The sequence below is a fragment of the Otolemur garnettii genome, unplaced genomic scaffold, assembly GCF_000181295.1.
Source record: "Otolemur garnettii isolate 467f Iridium unplaced genomic scaffold, OtoGar3 scaffold00093, whole genome shotgun sequence".
NCBI lineage: Eukaryota > Metazoa > Chordata > Mammalia > Primates > Galagidae > Otolemur > Otolemur garnettii.
Genome location: NW_003852488.1, coordinates 6128366 through 6135469, shown reverse-complemented (window position 1 = coordinate 6135469; position 7104 = coordinate 6128366). Strand labels below are relative to the sequence as shown.

Genomic DNA, 7104 nt, shown 5'->3' with positions numbered 1-7104 from the left:
GTTGTTGTAGCTGTCATTGTTGTTTGGCAGGACCAGGCTGGGTTCAAACCTGCCAGCTCTGGTGTATGTGGCTGGCACCCTAGCTACTGAGCTACAGGCACTGAGCTGGGAAATCATTTTTCTTGCAGAGTGAATGATGCTATGTCTAAGACTGATTCCACAACAGATGTTCATCTTGCACCAAGTAGTGAGAATAAGATAGTTAGCCAGGCTAAGGTGGACATGACACAGCTATCTGGTTAGTTTAGGTCCTGCTCAGCTTTCACTCTCTGTCTCCCATTCTTACTGTTTTGTAAATTTAGCTTCTGCCTAAAGATACCTATCTTGAGTAGTTTGGGTGGACTGATTTAGGAGATTGACTTTAAAATTGGAATGTTGTAATAGGTCAGTGAGTTATGCTAATGGTAAGTAGTCTTCACTTTGCAAAGAAAGAAGGAATACCACTTTGGAAAAAGGTAGCTTTGGGTATATAAGAAGTAAAAATTTGAGTAAAGATTGGTGAGCTAGTTCTGCCACCCTTCTACTGTTAAGCCCTGTCTTAACTTTTGTAGAACTTTTGTATGTCTTTCAATAAACTCTGAACACTCTAACATGGCGTGTACTCTTTATTGTCTTGTCTGCTCAGAAGGGGTATGTCAACTGAGCCTCTGGCCAGGGTATGCCCTGGTGTAGCTTGAAGTGCCTCCCTGGAAGGAATGTGGACAGATTGCCCATGAGGGTGGCAAACAGGTGTTTTTTTTCCCCTGGCTCTCTTTTCATGAGGGATGGTTGCCCATCTTAATCTGGGTTTGTGGCTCTGTGTTCCTTAATGGTGTATTTTTCAATTCTTTGTCTGACCACCCAAGAATGGTTCTTTAAAGCACCAGGTCTCACTTTGTTTTCCAGGCTGATCTCTAACTCCTGGCCTCAAGGGATCTTTCAACCTCAGTCTCCTAGAATGCTGGGATTACAGAGGTAAGGCACCAAGCCCAGCAGGATAAATCTAGACTCTGATGTCAAGGTCAGGAAAAAAAAACCTATTACAATCTAACTGACTTTTGAATCAAGTTGAAGGAAAATAACTGTCTTTACCACATTGAATCTTTCAAACATAAACTTTAGTATTTCCCTATTTATGTCTTCACTAGCATCTTTTCATTAAGTGTTATAAAACTCTACTTAAAGGTTTGGTGCAGTCTTTTAAAGTTCTGTTCTACAGTAGGCAGAACACCCCTCACATGTGCAAACCCCTAACCCCTATAACACATGATGATGTTACCTGATGTGACAAAAAGAACTCTGCAAATGTGATTAAGGTTACTAGTAAATGACCTTAAAGTAGGGAGCTTACTCTGGATTATCCAGAGAACATTCTCCATCTGTAGGCAGAAGAGAAGGAAAAGAAGGAAAAGTCTAAGAGATGTGAAGAGAGACTATATTTGATATTGTTGCTTTAAAGCAGTGAATTTCAACCAGTGTGCTACAGCCATGAGAGGATCTTAGGTGCGCTGAGAAAATTTTAAAAGATCATTAATGAAATTATTTTTGAAATAAGTTCAAAGTAAAGTAAGCATATTCTTTTTTTCACTCTTTTCTTTTTTTGGTCAACATAATCAAAGTGTGCCACAGAAGTCTAACCATAGGTTCAAGTCTGCCATGAGTTAAAAAAAAGGTTGAAAAACACTGCTTTAAAGACTGAGAGTTCAATTTCACCAGAAATGCAGGTGGCCTTGGCTCACCCCCCCCCCCAGCTCAGTAGTTAGGGTGCCATCACATACACTGAGGCAGGCAGGTTCAAACCCAGCCTGCTAAACAACAATCACAACTGCAACAAAAAAATAGCCAGACATTGTGGCAGGCCCCCACAGGAAATGGCAGATTTCAGCCCTCCACTTAACTAAAAAGGAGTGAATTGTGCAAGTAATCTGAATGAAAATGAGTCTTGTATACAAGCTGCAGATACAAGCTCAGTATGTCCAACAATTTTGATTTAAACCTCTTGAGACTTTAAAGCACAGAAACCAGTTGAGCTCACCTGAACTAATCTGCATAAATAAAACTGTCTTGTTTTAAATTGCCAAATTTTGTAACAATTTGTTATGACAGCCATAGAAAATACATAGGTTCTTGATTGTTTTAGACTATTAGAAAATGAATTCTTAAAAGTTAGCCTTATCATCTGTTCCCATGTAGAAATTTTGGATTTTTAAAAATGACTACTTAGAAAACATTACTTAATAATTCTAACCACTCACATATAAATTCTTGTGGATTTTCTATTTATACATTCATAAGTTTTTATTCCTTCTTCTCTTTTTTTTGGCCAGGGCTAGGTTTGAACCCACCACCTCCAGTATATGGGGCCAGCACCCTACTCCTTTGAGCCATAGGCACCGCCCCTTTTTTTTTTTTTTTTTTAAAGGAGACAGGATCTTGATATGCTGCCCAGGTTGGATTGGAACTCCTGGGCTCAAGTGATCCTCCTGCCTCAGCCTCCCCAGTAGCTTGGTCTATAGGCACATACCCTCACACCTCTCCTTCTTCATTTCTTATCCTTTATTTTCCCCCTCCTAGTCTAACTAAGATAACAAATTTGATATTGAGGATATTTAATTTATTCCTGATTATAAAGGATTAGCTTCAATATTTCACCATTTAGAATATTTTACCCTTCAGAATGCTCTAAATCTGCTTTGTAGATCTTACCAAAACTTTTATGAAGTTAAAGATATTCTTTTATCTCTATGTTGTTAAAACATTTGTCATGTATACACATTGACTTTTATCAAACATATTTTCTGTACTTACTCAAATGACCACAGTATTTCTTCAATCTGTTAATGTGAATTTTGTTGACTAATTGGTATAATGTATAGTCAGCTCATGTTACTAGAATGAACACAAGTCACCAATTTTTTTTTTTTATTACTTCTTCCTCCTGTAGTGTTTTCTTGCCCCCCGTGTAGCTGGGATCACAAGGTCCAGCTGTCTTGTTGTTGTTGTAGAGACGGGGTCTCACTCTGGCTCACTCTGCCTCAGGAGGGTCTTCAGCTGGTCTCAAACCTTTGAGCACAGGTGATCCACCCGCCTTGGCCTCCCACAGCACTGCGACAAAGGTCACCAATTTTTTTAAAAAAACCTGTTGAATTTCGTGGCCACTGCAAGAATTTTTTTAGCAAATACTTAGATTATCTCTAATACTTGGCTCTCATTCTTGCTCCCATGTTTTTGTTTTTAGGGTTTTTTTTGGTTTGTAGAGTCAAAGTCACCCAGGTTGGAATGAAGTGGCCCTAATTACTGGGCTCAAGGGATCCTCCCATCTCAGCCTCCCAAGTAGCTAGGACTACAGGGCATGTGCCACTCTGCCCACTAATTTTTTAATTTTTTATAGAGATAATATCTCGCTATGTTGCCCAGGCTGGTCACAAACCTGGCCTCAAGTGATCTTCTTGCCACAGCCTCCCAAAGTGCTGGAATTATAGTCATGAACCACTGCCCTGGCCACACATGAATTCTAATTTCTCATCTTCTCACTCACAAAAAGTTCAAGTACCAAAGACACACTTTTCTCATAAAATAAGTATTCTCTGCCCCCCACCTACTACTATTTGTGCATTATTAAAATTATTCATTCCAACTATAAAAAGATATTAACAAACTCGTATGTCTACATCCAAAGTTAATAGGGTTTAAAGATTTCTGTTTTAATTAAGGGTTTTTTATTTAATTACATTCTAATCAAATAGTAATAGCAGTAAATAAACACTTTGAAAAAACAGGCAGGTACCCCCCTATATCTGGAAGAAAATTAAGTCAAAGTATTCTACATGATGGTAGAAGGGAGACATCTGCTAATGTCCATGGTTAGACAATTCAAGGACAAGTTGGAAATATCTAAAGCCATTTCCAAAAAATCAGTGGCAACAGGTTGAGACAAGCTACTTCAAAGAGTAAAATGTCTGTATCTACATTGGTTTTTATTAACACGGATTGGGTTGCACCTGTATGCAGACATTCTTGTCTTTAGCCTTAAAGGAAAAGAAAAAGTCTTTTCCATTTGTACCAGGTATTTCTGAAATAAGGCTCTCTTAAAATGGATTACTACAGTATTCATTCACAGGAGAGAGTTCATACATGTAGTAAAAAGACAAATATAGGATTTTGCTGTTTTTTTTTTTTTTGGTTGATTTGGTTAATTGCATAAAATGAAGGATAAGTACACGCATGATCTGTTTAACAAAACTCCTAGGTACATCAGAATGCAAAATATAAAAGTAGATTCTGGTCACCAAGCATGTAAAATTGAAGTTAAGTTAAGCCTGTGTTAGCTTGATTCTTACACTTCTTTAGAGGAGCTCTTTACTTCTGGAGCTTGGACCTTTGACCTAATGGAAAGGAACCTCAGAAAGGCAAACCATTCTGATAAAATGCTTCTTCAGCCTTGACTTTAGACATTTTATTTAAGGGAAACATCACCAGGTAAAAATATTTCGGGGGGGGGGCACTTTAAATTCCTAGCTACCTCTTTGCACATTTAAATTAGATTGACTTGAGCTGTTCTTAGAAAGGATTCCATGTAGTTATCCAGAGCAGACATAAGTTTTGGTTCTCTTTTACATAGCTGCATTCAGAGATACTCTATGTGAGGCATGTTTAGAAAAAGAGAAACACTGATACCTGGAATTTATACTCTTCCACGTAATCTTTTAGTCTGGTGGTTGGTAAAGGCAATCCCCAGATGGTATTGGTACATTTGTTAATGGTAAGTCTACAGAGATGCTGCAGAGAAGGGGCTTGAGGTGTAGAGTGGTCTTGTCAGATAAAGGGTGAACAGTGCCGTTTGCGGGGAGGGGAGGCTTCTGGACCCATCCGCTTATCCTTGCACATTTGAACATAGTAGTCAAACAGATGAATCACACTGTCAACGTGCTTAAGCTTGGACTTGACATACATGATATAGACTCCAATCTGAATTTCCCTTCTTGGTATTCAATTTGTAGATTAGTTGGTCCAGCTGATGTTTTAACAGATATTGTTAGTAGGTATTCTGAGTGCGAGCTGTCTCTAATCAAAAAAGTTCCTTCTGGTACCTCTTTTAATTTCTCTTTGGCTTCATTAAGAGTCATACTTCCCCAGTACCATCCTGTTTGAGCTCACATAGGGCCTTCTCAGCTGTGCCGCCTCCAGGGACTGCTCCTCCGTTGACCCCACCGTCCCCCACTGGCTCTGTGTCCCTTCCACGCCATTTTCAGAGGGCTCCAGGCACCGCAAGGTCACAGGATAAATATCACTGCAGCAAAGACAGGTGACTTCCTGAGCTGGAGTCAGATAAGGGCTCACGTCCTTCCAGGAAGTCAATGGGAACCCCCAAACGAGTCCCTGCTGAGTGCCCGAAATGCTGGCAGAGCGGGAGGGGATAGGGAGCTGCCTGTTCTTTCTCCCCAGGTCCTGGCAGACTGATAGCAAAGTCCATCTCAGACCTGGTCACCCTCAGATCGCCTGCTGCGGGCACCCGACCGGCCGGTGCTGGGGATCCTGAGGCTGTGCGCCCCGGACCTTGGAGCGCGCCGTCCGCGGCCCACGCAGCACCAGCGGCTGCGGGCGAAAGGGCTCATGCTTCTGGGGAAGCTCTGCCCGCAGAGCGGCGGTGAGACTTGGCAAGAGTTAAAAGTCTGTCTGAAAATTTTGGGGGGAGGGAGCGGGGAGCAGAGTTTCATCTGTCACCTTGAGTGCAATGGCATCATAGCTCACACCAACCTCAAACTCATGGGCTTAACTTAATTCTACTTCCTCAGCCTCCCAAGTAGCTGGGACTATAGGTGCCGGCCACAATGCCCAGCTATTTATTTTAGAGAAAGGGTCTCGCTCTTTCTCAGCCTGTCATGAATTCCTGAGGTCAGGCCACGATACTGATTTTTTTTTTTTTTTGCAGTTTTTTTGGCCAGGGCTGGGTTTGAACCTACTACCTCCGGCATATGGGGCCGGAGCCCTACTCTTTTAAGCTACAGGCGCCTCTCCCAGCTAAAGATTTTTAAAATGGTTATAATAGCACTAGACTTTCTTTTTCATTCAGTTTTAAGAAGTTATATATTTCTCTAGAAATCTGTCCTCATATAAATGTCCAAATGTAGGCCCAGTGTAGTGTCTCACATTTGTAATCCTGGAACGTGGGAGGCTGAGGCAGGTAGATTGCCTGAGTTTACAGGTTCAGGACCAGCCTGAGCAAGAGTGAGACCACCCCCACCCCATCTCTAAAAAAAAATCGCCAGGTGTTGTGGTGGACACTTATAGTCCCAGCTACTTGGGAGGCTGAGGCAAGAGGATCATTTGAGCCCAAGAGTTTGGGATTGCTGTGAGGTAAGACACCATAGCACTCTACTGAGGGTGACCAAGTGAGATTCTGTCTCAAAAAATAATAATAATAATTAAAAATAATTAAAAAATTTAAAAAATTTTAAATTTATTGATCTAAAAATACCTTTTAAATTTTCTGCATATCAGTAAACATATCCCCTATTTCACTCCAGGCAAAACATACATTTTCCTTCTTTTTGTCCTCATAATTTTAGTCTTTTCAAAAAATTAAGTCCTGGCCAGGTGCAGAGGCTCACATCTGTAATCTTAGTACTCTGGGAGGCTGAGGTAGGTAGATTGCTTGGGCTTGTGAGTTCAAGACCAGCCTTAGCAAAAGCGACACCCCCATCTCTACTAAAAATAGAAAAATTGAGGCAAGAGGATCACTTGAGCCCAAGAGTTAGAGGTTGCTGTGAGCTATGATGCCACAGTACTGTACCCAGGATGACAGCTTAAGACTCTGTCTCAACAAAAATCTAAATCCTGGCCAGGTGTGGTAGCTCATACCTGTAATCCTAACAATCTGGAAGGCCAAGGCAGTGGACTGCCTGAGCTCAGGATTTCAAGACCAGCCTAAGCAAGAGCGAGACCCCCCCTCTCTAAAAAACAGCTGGGCATTGTGGTAGATGCCTATAATCCCAGCTACATCTCCTGGAGGCTGAGGTAAGAGGATTGCTTGTGCCCAAGATTTTGAAGTTGTTGTGAGCTGTGATGCCACAGCACTCTAGCCAGGGTGACAAAGTGAGACTCCATCTCAAAAAAAAAAAAAAA

At 41.2% G+C, this 7104-nt stretch overlaps 1 protein-coding gene and 1 pseudogene across 2 annotated transcripts in view; both read right to left on the bottom strand.

The window, feature by feature from the left end:
* Positions 1-7104, bottom strand: part of LARP1B (La ribonucleoprotein domain family member 1B) — a 138968-nt gene that overhangs the window by 74394 nt on the left and 57470 nt on the right. The gene's annotated exons all lie outside the window — the stretch shown is intronic.
* Positions 3707-5457, bottom strand: LOC100956305 (annotated as a pseudogene).